Source organism: Triturus cristatus, chromosome 7 (assembly GCF_964204655.1).
Source record: "Triturus cristatus chromosome 7, aTriCri1.1, whole genome shotgun sequence".
Classification (NCBI taxonomy): Eukaryota; Metazoa; Chordata; class Amphibia; order Caudata; family Salamandridae; genus Triturus; species Triturus cristatus.
In genome coordinates this window covers 883,425,070-883,447,059 of record NC_140590.1, presented here as the reverse complement: position 1 = coordinate 883,447,059, position 21,990 = coordinate 883,425,070, and positions in this window count along the sequence as shown.

Sequence of the window (21,990 nt, the reverse complement as noted above, 5' to 3'; positions counted from 1 at the left end):
GCCTGTTACTGCCACACAAACCACAACACGACAAATGTATCAGACTGCACAGTATGAATATCCTGAGTATCAGCGTTACGCATGAACCAGCCTAGAGAGGGAAGTTGACTTACCGCTTATCGAGATTCCTGTAGATCAAGAAGGACCTTATGTACATAGTGAATTATTAGGTCAAGATAGAAAATTCTTACTCGATACAGGGGCAAGTCGAACAACTATAAAACGTAGTGAAGTTCCAGGGGCACCCCTCTCAGGCTCTCAAAATGTTTCCCTTGGTTTTTCAGGAAAACCTATTGTTAATGAAGTATCGCAGCCTCTTCCACTTACGATAGGACCTTTGACACGAACTACAGATTTATTGCTTACTAAATCATGCCCAGAAAATCTGTTAGGAATTAAAACTCTGAAAGCCCTAGGAGCCATAATATGTTGTTCTCCGGAAGGAGTAAGGTTGTTTTTACGTGATTTTAAAGGTCACTATGTGTCTAGAGACATGGATCCCCGACTACAGACTTTACCAGCGCATCTATGGGCACAAGGCCCTACTGATGTTGGTTACATGAACATTACACCATACCGAGTTACACTCAAGGCAGGAGTGGTATTACCACGAATGCGACAATACAAGTTACCGCAAGATGCTGTAGTGGCTTTGTTGAAAATCATTGATGAGCTAATTGCCCAAGGAGTAGTTGTAGAAACAGACTCCAATGTATGTAATTCACCGATAATTCCGATTCTTAAACGAACTGATCCTACTGCTCCGCCAGTATACCGATTGGTTATTGATTTGCGTGAACTAAACAAGTGCATTGTGCCACAATTTCCTGTGGTTCCCGATATATCATCATTATTGACAGCAATTGATTCCGAAGCAACATTCTTTACTGTAATTGATCTCAAGAATGCCTTTTTCAGCGTCCCAATAGATCCGGAAAGCCAATATTTGTTCGGATTCAGTTTAAATGGGCGCAGCTTTAAATTCTCACGCGCTCCCCAAGGATTCACAGAAAGCCCCAGCATCTACAGCCAAGCACTGAAACGAGAACTTGACAGTATCCACATGCCAGTCAATACTGCACTGCTTCAATATGTCGATGATCTGCTGATCACCGCGAGAAGCGAACCCGAATGTGAAAAGGCTTCTCTGACAGTTTTACATTTTCTAGCCGACAAGGGGCACAAGGTGTCTCCTTCTAAGCTGCAATTCTGTGTCCAGCGAGTTATTTATCTTGGTCACTCGCTGTCCAAGGAGGGAAGGCAGCTTACACCAGATCGCATCCAGTTAATTGCTAACATGTCAATACCCCAGACACAAAAGGAGGTGCGGGCTTTCATAGGCCTCACTTCATATTGTAGGCAGTGGATCCCTCAGTACGCATTTCTAGCAAAGCCACTCATTCAGTTAACCACACAGGAGGCAGCCACATCGACTGTTCTCCCTTGGACTCAGGAACATACACAAGCTTTTGAAAGCCTAAAGGAAGCTTTATGCCAAGCACCTGTTTTAGCAACACCATGTTATAGCAAACATTTTACACTCTTTGTTACAGAACGCGAAGGTACTGCTTTGTCAGTACTCACTCAGGATCAAGCAGGATCACGCAAGCCATGTGCTTATTTTTCCAGTACATTAGATCCCGTAGCTCAGGCTTTGCCCGCGTGCCTGAAATCAGTGGCAGCAACAGCTTTAGCAATCAGACAAAGCGATGCCATAGTGTTAGGACATCCATTGACAGTACAAGTACCACATGCAGTAGAAGTTCTTGTGAACCGAACACAAACACAACACTTGACCATAGCAAGACTTACCGGTTATGAACTGACATTGTTTCAACCACACATAGAGATCCGACGGTGTAATACATTGAATCCTGCTACACTATTACCTGTAATTGGAACAGACCCACTAGCTCATGATTGTGTTGAAATTATTGAAATAAAGACGAAACCTAGACAAGACTTGACAGACGTTCCATTGTTAGATCCAGACCTGACGTTGTATGTAGACGGATCGTGCATGAGAGCAAGTACAGGAGACTTAGTGGCCGCGTATGCAGTCACAACAGACACTGAAGTTATTGAGACAAATTGTATAGATACTTTGTCAGCCCAAGCAGCAGAACTTATTGCTCTAACACAAGCCTGTATTCAAGCCACAAATAAGAAAGTTAATGTATACACTGACTCACGTTATGCATTCGGAGTTGTACACGACTTCGGCGTGCTGTGGCGAGAGAGAGGTTATTTAACCTCCCATGGTGCCCACATTCAGCACGGAACCCTCATTCATGCCTTGTTAGACGCAATACATCTACCAACTGCCATATCGATTATGAAATGTAAAGCACACACGAAGGTTACTGATATCATTTCTCAAGGCAATGATTTAGCTGACAGAACAGCTAAACAGACTGCTCAGAATCGCACATTAGACATGACAAAGCCAATAGTTCAGACACCAACACAGTGTATGACAATTAAGGATCCCGCACTTGACGTAATTGACATACAGACACATGCTACTGCAGAAGAATTAAAGAAATGGACTGAACTAGGAGGGATCCAGACAGATCAGGGATGGATGACGAAGGAGAAATCTGTATGGTTTCTTCCTGACTCTATGGTCCAAGCCATTATAGCTACAATTCACAGCCCAGCGCATTTAGGAGAGAAAGCTATGCTAGATAGCATTCAACACATTTGGTTCAACAAACATTTACGAGCAGCAGCTAAACAAAAAGTCCGTACCTGTATGATATGTTGTCAGTTCAACCCAGGAAAAAGTGTTCCCGTAGAACAGGGTGGATTCCAGACTCCTGATCATCCTTTTGAAGTGCTCCAAATGGATTATATCCAGATGGAACGATGTCGAGGATTCAAATATGTTCTGGTAGTTGTCTGCGCTCTCTCCCGATGGACTGAGGCGTACCCAGTATCAGATTACACGGCCCCGACTACTGCCAAACAGTTAGTTCGAGAATTCTTCCCGCGGTACGGTTTACCACGTGTTGTATATTCAGATAACGGCCAGCCTTTCTCATCCGAATTAATGAAACATGTCTCACTTTTGTTGGGATATCAGTGGAAATTCCACTGTGTCCGACACCCCGAGGCAGCAGGTCTCGTGGAACGACATAATCAAATTTTGAAAATCAGATTGTCTAAAATATGTAAGGAGAAAGGTGTTGACTGGATAGTAGCATTACCAGTTGCACTATTTTACATAAGAATGGTAGCACACTCTCGAACAGGGCTATCCCCGTATGAGGTGATCTTCGGAAGGCCACCAAATATGTGGGGGACGCCTATACCACGTAAAATAACTGATGTTAATTGTAATATGCTGACAGATTACTTGGCTTCCTTGATGTCTGCACTACAATCTTGTCGTTCACAGGTAGCTGCAGCTTTTCCTGACAACACTGAGGTGAAACCCCATGACGTTGCTCCGGGGGATCTGGTGTTTGTAAGAAATTTTGATCGGAAGACCCAGTTGGAGCCCAGGTGGAGAGCACCGAAGCTAGTCCTGCTGACCACAAGAACAGCCGTGAAAGTTGAGGGCCGCAAGGGCTGGATACATTCCAGCCACATTAAGAAATTTCATGGACTATCCTCGGATATAGACACTGTGCCCTGCACTCCCTCACAGACTGATTCAAAACTTCCTTTTGTTGAACAGAATGACTCTCAGTGCTATAAATTAAAGCTTAGGCCCAAACAGTCGAGCAATTTGATTGTTTAAGTCCTCTCCAAGGTGAAGCGGTTGAATTGTCTCCGACATGTATCCCTTGGACCTGAGTAGAGAAAATACCCGAGAAATGTTGAAACGACAGGCGTATTGTAAATCACTGCGTAGCTACTGTATGAGGACATTATTAATTTTGTTTTTATTGAGTGTTTTAATAATTATTACGAGTGTGATTTTGCACATATATCATCCTATTTCTAGACATGTTTATAATGTTGCTGCTGAACATTCTTTTAGTGACCTACCGCCACATGAATTATCTTATAGACTTGCGCTGCGCAATAACACCTTCATTAGTATGTTACATCATTCCCATCAGACTAGTAATGCCACCAATTGTTGGGTGTGTGGCCGACTCCCTCCCTATCAGAATAACAAAGGAGTTCTGCCTTTCTTTCCACCTCCGTTCACACACAATGGCTCCTGTGGAGCATGGTTTAGTTTACTAAATTCCATAGACCCAGACACAGCCGTTTATCAACAACATTGGATATGGGGAAATCTGAATCTAGTTTTATTCAAAGTCTGTCATCCTAATAAGGAGGGTCGCCCCAGTAGAACAGGAACTGATCTAGAAAATGAAGTGTATAAATTAGGTAATTTTACACCTAATCTTATGATTCTGAATGTCAAATCCGAAGTTGAACTAATTCTGCCCACTATGTCAGTATTTCCAGTTAAGGGTGAATTATGTGTAAGAAAAGTTGGTTCCATACATATGGGCCATAGCCAATGCATTACTACAGTAGAATATAGTGATCAAGGTAAATCTTCATTTAGAGCTTCTCGCCATTCTTACTTTATATGTGGTCAGACGGCATATATGCGTCTGCCTCTAGATTGGGATGGTACCTGTTACATAGCATTCCTTCTGCCACCTGTTTTCCTAGCTCCCCCTGATTATTATCGGAATGTTCATTTAGTACACAATAGAGAGCGAAGAGATCTCCCAGTTGTCGATTATACTGAGACGGCATGGGACAAGTATGTAGATTTCAATAAAGGTATCTTTCCCTATATAGGTACAATATCAAATAGTAAGCTGATACGTAGACTAACCAAGACTCTCGAAGCTGTAGTAAACGAGACTATAGCTGCCCTAGGCAATCTGACAGAGGAACAATCAGTGATGAGAATTGTTGTTCTCCAGAATCGTCTTGTCCTTGACGTCATCCTGGCCGATAGGGGCGGAGCTTGCAGGGTCATCGGATCCAGCTGCTGCATATTCATACCAGAAAATTCGCCATCTGTATATAAAGCTATAACACGCCTTCATAAGATTGTGAGCCAGATACACGAGAATCCAGGCACTTGGACGTGGTCCGGGTGGTTTTGGAGTGTGATATCAGCCTGGGGATGGAGAGTTCTATCCTTCCTAGGTATTGGCCTTCTTATGCTCTTCAGTTGTTGTTTATGCCTGCAATGTGGACCAGCGATTTGTGGTCTGTGTGCCACATCATGCATTCCATATCAAGGTTCTCGTTCAAAATGCCGGAAGAAGAAGGAAGAAGAAATGATGCTCCATGAGCAAATCGATGGAATGATGAAGATTGATATCTCTTGAAGGGCAAGTAGGGGACAAGGAGGGAATGTGGAAATGTGGATTTTCCTGATCAGTTATGTCCCCTATCTTGGACCCCAACGGTTCTATGTGCATGTCACAAGTACATGTATGTTCCCTCCAGTTCCAGTTTTCCAAAACGCAAACATATGTGCGTCCACCGTCAACATGTTCTCTGTCAGATCCGCCATCAATGGGCTGGATATTCGATTCCTAAGTATGAAAGGCCACCGACTTTATATGGCTAAGTTACTCCATTTTTACAGTTCAGGCAAGTAGGCCCGATTCTGTCCTCAAAGCCTTCCCTGCTCTCTGTCTCTGACAGCTTCAGCTTGAGCTCGCATCTGTATCCATGAACTTTGTCCTACTCCCTGTGCAGCTAACGGTGCCTGCCTCGGCCAGTTTTGCCTGCCTGCCAAGAAGCTGTATTTCACCTTCGAATTATCTACTTTGCTCTTCAGCCGATGCATTCCTGTCTAGTGATTTAGGTAAACATTTCCTTTAGCTCACAAGCAAAGGACTCGGCCTTTCCGTCCTCCTGCAAGTAATTCATAGCCCTGTTGCCATGGAAAGTTTTCTGCCCCTCGCATCTCATATAGACACTTAGACGCTTGTACACGCACACACAGTCAGTATAGAATAGATTCTGTCCGAGAGTCTTTTCTTGTGGATAACATAGTTCTCTAAACATAGGATGTTAGATATGATTTGGGATTAGGTTGACTTGACCCCCCAGACTTCTCGTCTCCACATGTAGATCTAAATGTCAAGTCCCCTTCACCCCCTAGTTGCACGTCAATCACACGTCATGCTGCTGCGCGCGCATCTATGTTAAGTATTATCTTATAGATCCACCTATGCATGATAATCAGAGCCAATCATGTTTCTTTCTGCTCCTTATTACGCCTAGTTTCGATTACGTACCACTATGTCATTTCTCTTATCAATTGTTACGCCTTTTGCATTCGTTTCATTGTAATGTATGACCTATAAAAGTTACTTCTTGTCAATAAAGTATTGTACTTCACTTCCTGAACCCTCGTGGTGACGGAACCTGAAGGCCGCCACTCGAGTCGGCCATTTTGGAATAAAGCCCATTCAGAAAATCTCTTATACCACGGATTCTGCCTCTTGTTATTCTGAGCTATTTTACTTTATTTTAGATTCCGTATGAAATTCAGTCAAGGTAAAAAGAATATTTACCACATAGCACTAGCACCAATCCCATTCCTGAAAGAGAAGAAATAGTTATTGACAGAAATTCCCCAGGTGCGGTTCCCTTCTTCGAACACACAACTAGTTTAACCATATCTAGGTTATCGGACTCGCCGAACTTGGTTATATCCCCTCCGCTGACTACAGGGCTCTTTGAGAATAGACCAAATACAAGAAAGAGACGAGGCTCTCCTATCATGTCACCTCTGGCAAAAAAGTAAAAAGTAAAATCCTTGGCACAAACATCGACATCTACAGGGCTCCCCGAGACAAATAACCCACCCGCAAGCACCAACATTGCAGGGTTGTTTACTGGCCAGGACCTTGTGGGCGAATTATTTATTAAAATAGAGACCATGGTTAAGTCCCTTCTGCTTCCTCTCTTAGAGAGGACTAGATTAATAAGCTCACACTTGGACGATCTGGGCAAACAAATGCAAGGGAATAACTCGGTCCTAATCAAACTATTAAGGGCACAGACAAAAAACAATATTGTTGAACCAGCCGCCCCTCTTACTTGGCCGCTAGAACAACCATCAACTAGCGGCATTCTAACGGAACCTCATACCGCGCAGGAAAAAAAAGCTCTGGCCAAGTCATCCAAAGAAACTACAGATAAAGGTAAAATTAATCCCTTCCCAAATGGTAAAGAAATAGAAAGTCAGATAAAGGTGGGCTATAGCTCTAAAGCTGGAAAGACAGGAGAAGCTGAAAAAATAATAAATAAAAAAAATTCTACGCTAACAAATAATATACCCGCAAATCATAGAGTGGAGAATGGGAATGGCGAGTGGCCACTTCAGTCCCCTTATATTCCTCCGAGCAGAAGAGTTGACTTACCCCCAGAATCAGCCTGGTACGAAGCCAGCGGGGGGGACGGTATTTCCACACACTATGTTAATTACTTTTACCCACGAGAACTGACTTCTTACCTAAAACCAAACCCTGCAAAAGACCCTCTTCTAGGTTGGAGGGAAGCAGATTACCAATTTCCTCATCAAAATTCCCGCAATTATTTATTCTACCCTCAGTTTTCTAGGGGCTTTCAGAACAACAATTGCCATCTACCTCAGAGGCTCAATGTACTACATCAGAATAACAACCCCCAGTTACATCAGGGGTTCAATGTACCCACCTTTAACCGTTTCTCGACGCTGTTTGACTTGGAAAATGTAGATTGACTCAGTCTAGAGCAGGTCCCCCCACAAAAATCTATCTCGGCAGACTCTATCACTTTCAAAGAGGTTGCCATCCCAAGTGAAAGTGTAGAAAGACAAGCAATGGAAAGTAGTAACTATCCGCTATTACCTAATCCGACACCGATTAGAGGAGCTGACACTATTACCCTGGGCAATAGCCCCCGTAGTAGATCTATGTACACGGGGGATGATGTGCAAAGAATCCCGGAGAATCTACCCGTAGCAGAGGCAGTTAGCATTAACAACTCTCTAGATCTTAGAAAGGACGATAACATAGTACAAATCATGTCCTGGAATATAGCGGGTTTACGTACAAAAATAATGAATGGAAGTGCCATGGATTTTGTTCAAGATTATCATGTGATATGTCTACAGGAGACATGGATCACTAACGAATTACATCTGACAGGGTACAAAACTTATTTTTCGGCGGCAGTTGCAGGCTCTCATGGCAGGGCCAAGGGTGGCCTGATGGTGTATATAAAAAATACCATACCAGGGTTAGAAGTAACAGCTCTTAGTCTACAGCCTAACTATCAGATTTTGAGACTATTGTTCCAAAAGAAGAGGACTATTATTTTGGTAAATACATATGACAATTTGCTAGAAAGCGAGAGAGTAAAAATACTCGGGGCTCTCCGTAACAAACTTCCTACTTTGATAAAAAAAATGCAAGGGTCAGATGTCCCAAGCATCGTTTGGGGGGGCGACTTTAATCATCACCCTTGCGATGCGAAAAATAGCAATATCTGTGGCGTGGTGGAAGAAACAGAAAATCATATGACCCACTTTAGTCACTCTGGGGTAGGAGATTTCTTAAATGAAACCCTGTCAGAATTAGGTCTGGTGATATTAAATAAAATTAACACTCCCTGTGGGAAGTTACAGCCAACTTATCTGGGTAGGGGGTGGGAGTCGACGATCGATTATATATTGGTCTCAGCGACCCTTGATAGTAAGGCTCAGAGATTTAGATTAATAGTCAACACTTTAAGCGACCACGCTGCCCTGGCCTTCGACCTGGTTGTGGACCAGGGGCAATTAACATCACACTTGTTGATGACCGCACTTGCTCAGAACAAGATATATCTAACAAAAACAAATGGCTATGCCATAGGATGGGGAAAGATAGACCCAGTAGACCTGACAAATAAGGTGGTACTTGCGGTATATCCCGCCATAGTGAAGTGCCTAGATGTCAATAGGGGAGAAGAGGAAGTCTTGCAAAACTTCAGTTTAATTCTGGAGAAGGTAAATGATTGTCTAACACGCAATAAGAAAGGGAATAAGGGTGGAAAAAAAGGGTGGTTTAACCAGGATTGTACCATGGCTCATAAATCCCTAAAAATAGCGTTGACAAAATCCGTAAGAGACAAAGAGGAGATTCATAGTCTAAGAAGGTCCTATTGTCTAGCCTGTAAAATAAGAAAACAGGAATTTAAAAAAGTACTCTGGGACCAACTATATGAGAGTTCCCAGAATAGAAACAGCGAGCAGTTCTGGAAAGTGGTGAAGACACCCTTCCTCACAGATGCAAGTGATCAGTCAACAGTAGAAGTGGCGATTGAGGGCCCAGTATGGGTAAATCATTTCTCTAAAGTTTTTGGTAAACTACCAGGAGTAGACATATCAGAGGAGAATAATCAGAGTCTACAAGGCAATTTATTCCCAATTTCCTTAAACTTCAGAATTATTGAAGTTATAAACGCTGTTAAAATGAGTAAAAGTGGAAAAGCCCCTGGCCCAGATGGTGTACCAGTCGATTTTTTTAAGTTTAAACTAGACTTGTGGGCCCCAATTTTAAAGAGGGTGTTCGATGCAGCAATGAAGTGCGGGATAATTAAAACTTGGACCCAATCGATTATGGTCCCTATATTCAAGAAGGGAAACAGGGAGGAGGTGACCTGCTATCGACCAATCTCGCTACTGGATTCGCTCGGAAAAGTACTGGGCAGAGTGGTTCTCCAGCGTCTCCTGGAGTGGGCAGATGACCGTAAGATACTATCGGATATCCAGTTTGGCTTCCGAGAGGGTTTTGGAACAACTGAGCAGGCATTGAATTTAGCCCTAATAATGGGAAAATACGTATCAGCAAAGCAAGGAAGGTTATATATGGTTTATGTTGACCTATCCGCGGCCTTTGACTGCGTTTCCCACTAGAAGCTTTGGTCAGTCCTTGCTGATATGGGTATAGATTTACCCCTTGTAGACCTTCTCCGTGCCCTATATTCTAACGCTTCATCTAGGGTCCGCTTTGGAACGCAGTGCGAATTATCTGAGTCCTTTAAGGTGGAGCGGGGCGTGAGGCAGGGTTGTGTACTGGCCCCCTTTCTCTTCTCTCTTTACACTAATGGCCTTGAGGCAGAGATGTTGAGGGGGGGTCAGGACCTCCCCCGAGTGAAAAATTGCCTGGTGCCCACGCTTCTTTACGCGGATGACGCCGTGATACTGGCACGCACCCCGCGAGAGCTACAGAAAGCTTTGGAAAGATATTCAAGGTTTATGGGCCGTCTGGATCTTAAAATAAATATTAAAAAAACATACGTAACGGTGGCAGGTAAGGGAAAGAAAGGGGGAACGACCATTTCTCTTGATAAAGAGAGATTAGATCTGACTACTCAATACCCATACCTCGGGGTAATGATGGATGAAAAGCTCAACTGGAAAGCGGCCATCGAAGCTCGCAAACACCAACTTCTGCGAGCAATAATTGCTCTTATAAAATTCTCCCAGAAGTTAGGAAAGAGGCCACCAGTAGAGCTGCTCCGTATCTATAAAGCAAAGTGTCATTCCATCGCACTTTACGGGGCGGGGTTGTGGGGACACAAAAACACCAATGTATTACAGGTAGCAGAGAACACATTTATGAGACTCCTCCTGGCGGCACCTAAGCGAATATCTACTTTTGCCTGCCATGTAGAGCTTGGTATGCCCCATATTGAGGATTTGGCAAAAATCCAACCTCTTCTGTTGTGGCGCCGTATTTGGACGTCAACAAAAAATTCATTTACAAAAGAGATAGTGGCAGACTGTATGTCTTTGGAACATGCGGGGAAAATTGAGTGGTTGTTATATGTGAAAAATCTCCTTGCAGTTTTGGGGTTGGATAAATACTATTCTAACCCCGAATTAATCATTGAGATCCCAAAGAAAGATTTAAAAATAAGGGCTCTGAGCCATATGGAAGAACTACGGCTGTGTAAGGAGATAAATAAACCCTCAGTCCAACATTCCTTGGCAGTAATGACCACCTTGGAAATGGAACCATATCTGACTTACGTCGAGTCACAATTTGAGCGTTTCTTGTTGGCACGATTCAGACTGAATATTTTCCATAGGCTTGTAGCCTTCCCTAGAAGACATAATTGGGATGAGCGTTTAACGGCGTGCCCCTGCGACGAAATGTCCGAACAATCAACGATGCACACCGTTTTGTTTTGCAAATATTATACTGCACATCGTAAATTATGGCTAACCCCCTTGCTGAGAACTCTTGGCCTTAGAAGATGTCGTCCTGCTATGCTGCACTTGCAATTTTTGAACACTGTATTGATTTCGAAAAACGTTAGTACCTTTTTAAAGTGTATTTTTAAACACAGAGTAAATCTTGGATGAAGCAAATTTTGTCAATTTAAGGCAAAGGGCAGTCCAAAAGTGATCTATAAAGAATAACGTTCAGATTGGCATTGCAATGTAATGCATTTGAGTCAGAACAAGTTTTGGAAAAATGCCCCATCTGTTGCTCTCTTTCATGCAACGCTTCTTCTTTTTTTCGATTACATGAGTTTCAACAACCTATACATACTTCACTTGTTCTTACACTGTGTATATTGTGTTTAATATGTGTTTTTTGTACTTTTATGGTTATTAATGTTTTATAACCGAATAAAGATTTACTTACTTACCAACACCAACTGCACCATGCCATCTCTAACTCTGCCTACCACATCTAGATTTGTCCTCTTATCTCCTCATTCATTTGGCACTGGATAGCTCTATCCAGCTCTCTCTTTAGACACCTGTTCTTTCTTGGATTCCCTTTCTTGACCCCACTCTCTTGGTCTCCAATCTCAATCTTTTGGTCTTCTTCATTTGTTCCACTTTGCTCTTACTCAGTCTATCCTTTCTGCTCCTCTCTTTCTACTCCCTCTCCAGTGGCTCTTGCTCAGGCAAGCTACATAAATATGCAAAATGAAATGATTACAGGCTATACAAGGCACCGTATTCTTGGGGAAGAAATCATCCATGGTCACTAACTATCTCTGGGACACAGAGCTCTAGAACCTAGGTTTGTCACACTCTATATAAACTCCCTTCCAGTTAAGCCACACACTCAATGCCTTATTGCGAGTATCAAGGTATTATGCCAGTATCTCCCCTAGAATTACGAATGCGCGGCCGTAGGTAACTGCTTGGTGTGGAAAATTGAAAATTGATAGGCCTGGGCAGAGTTCACGTAGCGGCCCTACGCAGAACTCTGCGAAGTTGCAAAAAAAGCTCCAGCAACTAAGTGGAGCTCCTCGAGCGAGCGGAGTTGCTTGTCCTGCCCGTTCGCGAAACGTAGATTGCGTGTTCGGGTGGAAATATTGCACAAACATGGACGGGGCCATCTTGTTTCTTACCCTGTTTAAGGTGCTGGGAACTACTTTCCCCTCCTTATTCAATCTTTGCAATCCATGCTTTCTAAAACTTTTTTTTCACTCATTTTTATTTATTATCTTACCGTTTGTATTTCTAAGTGTGCATTTCAGTTTTTTTCTTCCTTACTGTGTGTTTTAGGTGAGGTTTGTACTTTATTTTTTAGCTTTCCAACTTTCTTATTATCCAGTCCTTCCTTCTTTTTCCCCATTTCTTTTTTTTCTCTCTTTCCCCCCAGCCCCATGGCAGATAAGGGCCCACCAAGGCGGGCCGCCTTCCTTGCGGAAGGTGGCGCCAGGCAGGGGTGCAGCCCTGTGCCCTGTTTTCCCAGGTGGGGGTGGCAGCGCTGGTTTTTTCAATCCTGTGCCACCTCCCCTCCACCCTGGAGGCAGGCAGCAGCCCTGGGTCTGGGTACGGGATGCGGAAATGCCAGGGCGAGGGTACGCGGGGCAGTCTACCGCTGATTTGGGGTCCAGTGCACCCATCAGCAGTTGGCGCACATCCTGGACCAAGAGCAGGACCTAATGGACCTGCTAGGAGTTGAGGTTGCGGGGCTAGGTGAGTAATTATTAAAATTATGAATTTGTATTATTACTTGTGTGTTTCATGCCACAGCTAATATTTGTTTCCCAAATAATAGCAAGCATGCTGCTCACATGCAGGGAAGTTAAGTTTTCAAATATTATGTAATAGTCTGTTATTTTAGACAGGTGCTTAGCTTACTTGGCGCTACTCACCTAACCTAGTTATCGAATCGTACTTGTTGCTGCACACTTGGGCTGATGTGATTAGTGATGATTATGTAAGAGGTTCTGTAATTAGTTATTTGTAATTTCGTAACTGCATGGTGCATGCCACATGGACAGTGCAGGGATGTTTGCAAACAACAACATCCATTTTTCAATGGAAGCTTGTGTTGCGGGCCTTTTGCCTGACACACACGCTTCCATTGACAAATGGAGGTTTGCTACCACCCTATGGTCTATGGGCGATCGCATCGATTTGTAATAGACTAGTGGTCGGGCGGTTCCAGAACTGCAATGGCGCCCTTAGAATAAGGCCCTTCGTGATTAGTGCATTGGCCCGTCAAAGGGGGTTGACTTGAGACTAAGAGATTGCGAATGAGATTTGAAAAGAAGCAAATATCATATTATTAGTAATTCCAAAATGCAGTTTACTAAATTTGTAATAGGATAGGAGCAGACTAGGTAGGTAGGTTTTGGAAATTCTGAATAGGATGGGACAGTCTGTGATATACTACTACTAGTTGATCTGATTTAGAAAAGTTCACTGTTATTGCGATTGCCTGTCAAAATATATTTTGGGAAGATATTATTTATTACCACTAATATTTTTTTCTCTTTATGTTTTACATCAGCATCAAGGGGCAAGAAGACGGCTGGGGCGGATGAGGGTGAGGGTGAGGGTGCGGGAGCTGGAGCTGGAGGTGCCTCTCAGAGTTCCTCTGCCGATAGCTCTACAGGCCCCAGTAAGTCCTCCTGGTGTCGTAAACATAAATATATGTATTCCCCTAATTTTTCTGCTCCTTTTTGAATAAAGTGGCATCTACCCGTTTGATATTATTTTTCCAAATACTCTTCGATCTATCCGTTTCTAAATTCTTATTATCCCTGCATTATCCTATTTACTTATTTTCTATATTTCACGTTTCTCTACTTTACTTCAAACTGTCTCTAGTTACTAGTCTTTTGTTGAATGGCAATCAATGCACCGCTGTCAGTCACAACACACACCCCGCCCACCACTGCTACACAGACATGTAGGTCTGGTCTGTGCTGTTGTTTACTTTTCAGCCACTTCAAAGTCATCATCAATCATTCAAATCGGTTGGTTTCAGTGAATTTGAAAATTTCCACATTCTTCTGGTGGCATTTTTCTAAGTAGTCACGCTCACGCCCTGAGTTATTCCATCAATCATCTCTGATCCTCGTGAGTCCTAACCTGACTCTGACTGCGAGTATGCTGTCCAACTCTGAGTCTGTATCAGCAGTGTCCGGCTCTCGAGTGAGTCCTTCAGACTCGTCCACTCTTGACTCAAAATGCAATGGATCAGCCTGTAGTAGTACAATTTTGTTGTTAATCAACAAGAAGGGAAAGATTGACTTGAGTCACTTTTTAGAATAGACATTCACAACAAACAAAAATCACTCAGCGTGCAATGCATGCCATCATTTACCTGTTCTTCTGGGGCAGTCCCTCTATGTTAGGAAAGGATAGATAGCTAGTCCTGTCCCAGCGTTGGAGGCAGGTACACATTTTTTTTAATTCTCCATCCAATGTATGGCTTTAGGGAAATTGCTTTTGGGCGAGTCAGGAGTGGACTTTACTTCTTCGCTGACTGCACACAGTTGCAATCCGATCCAGCAATAAAAAGAGTAAGATGGTGGGGATGGATTTGTGAACTAGAAAGACGAGAAAATTATGTTCCTTAGCTATATCTTTTTTGGGGGGTTTTAGGGGGCATCAAAGAAAGAAAGAATGTAACTGGAAAATGAAAGAGCCTAGTTGTCAAAGAAGTAGAGCTCATCTTCAAGCTCTGGTGGTTCGCTCAGAAGTAGGTCACCTAACACACTACTTCCATGACCTGAGTCACCGTCATCAAGTTCCTGTTTTGCTACAACAGGTATTGTGTAATCAGGTGGTATAAAGTGCTGGTTCATTTTTATCATGGATAACCTCTCCACATTTTGGGGCGAGAGACTGGTCCTTTTCACTGTCAGAACGGCACCAGCAGCACTGAAAACACACTCAGCAGAGACACTTGTAACAGGGCAAGCAAGACAATTTATCGCCAGCCTGCTGAGCACTGGCCATTGGTGCCTTTTCCCATACCAATTCAGCAAAGGGTTTTGATCAAAGTAGAACTCTGTCTGGTCATCCAGATAGGCCTGGACCATCCGCTCAATGGTCACGGGTGCTCTGCTTTGCTCAGACTATTTTGCCTTCACCTCAGCACTGGACTTAAGTCCTGCCTGTAGAAAACATTCTAGTGTTGATTATTGGCTTGATGCTCCTGTTCTTGTTCTTGTTGTTTTTGGTGTTGTTTGTGATTTTGGCTGCTGTGAACCAACCGCACCGCCCTCAGGCTCTGAAGTTGAACTTGAAGCTGGCTGCCCTGCAGAACTTGTTGTGCCCTGGAGGAGCGGGCCTCTAATTCCCAGCCGTTTTTTTCTAGCTGACTGGCTTGCACAGCTATCCAAGTTTTGTAGCTGGCAACAGCCCATCGGAAAAAGGAATGACAGTGTGCAGTAATGGTTTTCACTGTGGATCATGAATTGTGGTACAAATTGAATGGTTGGATGACACAATGCCTCTTTGCACCATTGTATTTTCAGATAAGCAAAGGGTTAAGCTCTCCACATACTCATATGCTTCTTTTTTCCTCCACACCTGCGTACATTGATGACACCTCCTTTAGCTGTTTGCTGACTTCATTTGTGAAGACCTCGAAAGGAAGCAGCATCTCTGTCAGGAATTTAACTAGGCCCCATTGGTCCATCCCAATGATCATGCCTTTCACAGTAGCATCCACTCTTTGCATGACATATTCATTGTTTGGTCTGTACTGCTCAAACATTCATTCAAGCATGTAATAAGTTGAGTTCCAACGTGTTGGCACCTCCTGGATGAGTGCTTTAACTGGCATTTTATTATCACATTAAATGATCATCAGCTGCTTCCAGGTTTTAAAAGAATGGCTGAAATGTGTGCAGATTCTTCTGCAGGTGGTCAGTAAGTTGCTGACTTGGTTTTCCTTTTTCAGAATGTCTTGAACAATAATGTTAATGCAGTGAGCCAAACACAGGAAACTGAAATAGCCACCATCAGCCATGGCCTTAACTATATTACTGCCATTGTCCATGGCAACAAAACCATTGCTAAGCCCTCTTGGTCACAGCCATTCAAAGACATTGGTTTTTTTTTTTCTTTTTTTTTTTTTTTGTATTCCTCCTATGCCACCAGATGAAAAGGGCAATCTAGATGGGGAGCCCCTTCCCCTCTGCCCCCAATATGTACGACGCGGTTCCGGTGTTCAAAGCCCAGGGGGAGAAAGAGAAGGGTCTAACCCCACTAGCATTTTACTGTTTGCTCCGTCCACTCCAACCTTGTCTCACTGAGAGGCCCCTTAACGATATTGAAGATTGAGCCCCAACAGTGCCCAGGTAAAATCATCGGAATACCTTCATCTGTTCCGCCAGGCCATTAGAGCTGCCCAGATCTTTACACCACTTGAAGGATCACAAGCAATATCAGACTCACTTACAAGGATGATGTGTTTCAAACAGTCTGGGAAAGTGGGTGCCTTCTCGTTTTTCCACTCCCTGCATATTTCTCGCCTAGCCAACAACATCACATAAAAAATAAATTTAGAGTCCATGTCACCATGTCGATATTCCTTAGCTAGCCCAAACAAGATTATCCTTGGAGTAATTGTAAATTGTATATTCAATACTGCCGCGATGAATTCGCCTATTCTAGCCCAATAACTCACAAGCAATGGGCAATCAACAAACATGTGTATGTCGTCAGCGGCGAGGAACCTGCAACGAGGGCATCGATGTTCTAGGTTTGTAGTTCTTACTAATTTCTTAGGTGAGATGTATACTCTATACAGGGTAAACAAATGATTCCTTTTGAGTGGAGCTGACTTAACCACAGTGTGTAACATTGTAAAGGAATCCACCCACAGTTCCTGAAGATTGTTATGATCTAAATCAACCTCCTCACCCCATATTTTTAAGAGTTCGGCCTCTGGCACTTCTTCTTCCTCCATCATGGCCCAATACCAAAAGGCCAACTCTCTTTTCCAAGTCCCTTTCCTATTTACTAAATCAAACTTTGGATTAGGTGAACAAGACGTCGACACGAGAGTTGCCCACCAACCCGATAGTTGATAATATTTAAACCTGGTGAGTGTACCCCCTGTCAATCTAAACAGAGAATCCCAATCCATAAGCTGCGTATCCTTTAGAAGATCTCCCCAGTGTGTTATACCGGCCGACCTCAAGGGGCGAGCTAGTTGATCCTTTAAACACTCGGGAGTCCCTGGGGAGTCCCAAATCGGGGCCTGGGGAGCATAATAGGGAATTCCCAGCTTTTTCCTGAAAAAACCCAATTTTTTTGAGCTGCTGTTAAAATCTTTAGTCTCACTTTTTTATAAAACCTGGGATCTCCGAATTTAAACAGAAAGCATTCCTGACCTTGGGGTAAGCCATGTAACAATGCCTGAAATAGACAGCCTAAAACTGAAGTATCTGCCTTATCAGCCATTCGTCTAAAGTTTTTTAGTTGGAACGAGTGACAGTAAATTAGTATATCTGGGAGGGCGAGACCCCCTAGTTTTAGTTTCCTCCTCAATTTCTTCCATGATATTCTCGGTGACTTGGTGTTCCATATAAATGAACCTATTTTCCCCTGTATTTTAGCAATGTCTTTTGAATTGAAAGTTAACGGTATAGAATTAAATAAGTAGGTGATTTTTGGTAAAATAACCATTTTTATGAGATTCACTCTGCCGAATATATTGAGCGAGAGACCAGAACAGCGTTGTAGGAGGTGACAAATCTCCTTATAAACTCTATCCAGATTTATTTTAGATAGCTGATTAATATCTTGAACTAAGTGAATTCCCAGGTATCTCATCTTAGGTTTGACACCCGGATACTTCTTAACCTGGTTCCACTGCATAAGATCGGTCTTTTCTCTGTTTATTTTGTATCCAGAGATTGCCCCAAAGTCTTCAGCCCGAGCAAAAAGTCTAGGGATAGCCTCTTCAGGATTCAGAGTGAACATTAAAAGGTCATCCGCGTAGAGAGCAAATTTCAGCTCCAAACTCGCAATATTAAAAGGTTTGAAAACAGGATCTGCTCTCAGCTTAATAACAAAAGGTTCAATGTATAAATTAAACAAAAGGGGAGAAAGGGGACATCCCTGTCTGGTGCCACGCGATATTTGTACCCAATCAGTAAGAAGGCCATTTACTAGGATTTTAGCTTTGGGACTAATATATAGGGATCGAATCGAGGCTATAAAGTTCAACAGCATACCGAATGCGGCTAATGTTTCCCATAGATAGAACCAATTAACTTGGTCAAAAGCCTTTGCGGCATCAATAGCCACAATGGTCAGGGGAGATTTTTCATTAGTAGCGACATCTATAGCAGCAATAGCCTGAAACGTAAGCTCGTTCAGCTGCCTACCCGGCATAAAGCCCCTCTGATCGCTGTGTACCACTGATTTAATAACTTTAGCCAATCTCGCTGCCAATACACCTGCAAAGATTTTATAGTCAGTATTCAACAGCGAGATTGGCCGATAGGATTCGACGATCTGGGGGTCCTTACTGGGTTTTAATATTAGAGTCACTGTCGCTTCAGTCCATGTTTGTGGGACAGCCTCACCTGAAAGATGTATTTTATTAAATAAGATTGTGAGGACTGGCACGATTAATTCTGGACTGATTTGATACACATCTACTGGGAGCCCATCTGGTCCCGCAGCTTTACCTTTTGCCATGCTCTTTAGTTGATTATATACTTCTTCCTCTTTGATTGGCGAGCTTAAAAAGACCCTATCTCCTTCTGTGAGATGTGGTAGGACTAATTGATGAAGCCACATTTCAGCTCTTTCAGGGGAGAAATCCCCACGCTCTGCATACATCCTTTTCAAAGACATTGTTGTTGTCAAAGTCTTCCAAAATGTTTGCAGCAGTATGAGATTTCTCCATGGAGAATACGGCTACAGTTGCATGTTTCCGAGCGGCATTAAAAATCTCAGCAGTGTCAAAACCTGCAGATATCTTTTCTCTAACACCCACAAAAGAGATCCAGTGTGCAGTGATGCACATTTAATCAGTGGCTTGGCAACTGGTCCACATGTCTGTTGTCAGGTGGATAGTATGAACAGCACTCTGCTGCAAAGTTTGTCAAAGCAATTCTAGCAAAAGAAAAAGGGAGGAGGCCCTAACTTTTTAACCAGCTTCGCGTTGTACAAACATGCCAGGCTGTCCCTTCGATCTAAACATGCTGAGAATGGTAGCCTGTATTCTTTTCTTTTCTGGTGCCACTGATGCAAGTGACTTCTTAACACTAGATGTTAGGCTCAATGCGTATTTTTTTGTTGCAGTATTCTCTTGCCTTGGATCAATCTGACTCTTGTGCAATTGCGATGTTGCTGATGATGATGTGGGCGGTACCACTGCACAGCTAGAGACAGGGCTGTTTTCTTGTACCTGAGAAAATATCACCCTCTTGTTCACCTTCCACCATGATCAGATCTTCTTCATTCCCTCCATCAACAACACATGCAGTTTTTTGGCCGTTAAGGTGCATCTCCCACTGGATTAAGTGGTGTTTTATGAGATGGGTTTTTTGGCCTCCAGTACCATAGTTTGCGCCATGCTTACGCTGACTAACACCTACACCACAAATAGATCATATGTTCACCTCCTTCTTGCTAACCGAAAATAAGTCCCAAACTGTGGAGGGCAACTTTCTGATGCTGTTGGTGCCACTTGCAATGTTGGATGAACTGGTAGGTGGGTGTGATGTTTGGCTCTCTGCAGTGCCTACTTCTACTGAGGTGGTTGTGTTAGATGTAGGTCACTGCCGGGACTTCGTAAATATTGCAGCTGGAGGTGATGTTGGTGGTATCTGTGTTGGTGATATCCACTGGGGCGGGACTAATGTCCATGATGACTGGCTCATCATCATCATCATCCTCCTGTTCTACATCTACTGCCATAACTCTAAGGCTTTCTGGAACCTTATTTTTCCCTAGCCTTGTCTCGTGGCATGTCTCACTCTCAGACCGCGATGGCACCAAAGTGGCGTCTAGGATCATCAGAAGGGAGGCTTGCAGAAGAAGTTGATGGACTAACCCTCCTTTTACTTGCTGGGGATCTGGAAGACCATGGATCATCTGAATTAGTGGCTTGCTCTTCTTCTTCCTCAGCAGGAAGCTCGATCTCCTGAACTGCCCCTACTTCAGGAAGAACAACTACTATTGAGGGTGGTTGTGGCTGTTGTTGCCTATTTATTTGCGTTTCCTGCATTGATTGGGTACTACTTTGCAATAACGATAAGTCAATTTCAACATCACTGCTCATCTGCGTTGTCGTGATCAGATTGGCTGCCTCTGCGACAGACATGGGCTTGGGCCTAGGTTTGTGGGGTGGGTCCACTGATCCAGGGGTGCTGCTCCCAGCTTGCTCCCTAGACACCGCTGCTGCAGGCACAATTTTTGGTTTTCCACAAAAGGTCTTGGGTGACATATCGGTGGTGGTAAGTGGCAGTGCCTTCTTCTCACTGGCAACTTTCTTGGTACTGGACCTGGTACATTTCTTTGGGGCCATCAGTTAGCATGCAATGGCACAAGTTGAAGAGATGTCTGTATGTGGTCACAAATCACATGACGTCGTGCACAGGGTGCAGGCATCTTGTCTGGCAGTACAATGGGTATGTTGTCTCCTCCTCTTTTGTGCACTTAAAAGCAAAGAAGCAAGAAGAACATCAGTGAAAAGTGGCATTATTGTGGTTCAAATAAAATATAGTTCAGTGTGTGTGATCACACTTGTTAGTGTTATTACCTCAGTTAGTAAGACTTTGACAACAACAAGGGCTTTTATGGTGTACTGTGGAAGGATAGGAAAGAAGAACAACAAAAATACAAATGTAACAGTTTGGCATTGTGCATCACGCGGGATGCAGCACTCAGGGAGCTCAGCTGACAAATGACTAGTGGAAGCAATAAGCCAAGGGGATAAGTGAAGACAGATATGCTGGCCTATATGGCAAAAGCATAGTAACTGCCTCCACAAAATGGCTGCCAGCCACATGATCACACAACAATAACAAGCAGGCGGCCTACAAAACAAAAACAATAAACTCAAGCAGGTCTATATGGAGTATGGACTATGGGCACATACTTTACAAAATGGCCCCAGGCAGCATGGGGAGGCTCGGCCAAGGCAAATGATGGCCCACTATTACAAACACACTCACACACTAGCCAGACAAAGGAGGCATGCTAAACAACACATCTGTAATCCAAAAGTGCCAAAAACGAAAATCCACAGGGCTGAAAGGGGTTGCAAGTTACAACTACACACATCCAAGAAAGACATTTAATTTAACAACACCCATAGGAAAAGACTTGGTGAAATAAATACCACAAAAAAACATTTTGTGTTTGTAATTCACTGCCATCAATGGCCAAAATGATGTTTAAACTCAACAGGCACCACAGAAACAGTGGTTTCATGCACCTATGAGTAGCTCTGGGCCTATGGGTTGGAAAACTAATTGGCAGACTAGGCCACATAGTGAATCAATTCAAGTCAGTTTTGCACATTTATTAAAAACATTGAGAAATTGTAGTGAACCGTGCTACAGTTCTTGCTGTATAAAAGAAGAAAAAATTGCATGCAAAACAACAACCAGCAAGAAGACATGGCCAACACCAAGAAGGCATGCAGGTCTATGGCAGAAGCACACTGGCTGCCTTCACAAAATGGCTGCCAGCCACATGGCCAGGCCACAGCAACAAGAAGCAATAAGCCAAGAGAAACAAAGGAAAGACATGCAGGCCTATGGCAAAAGCACTCT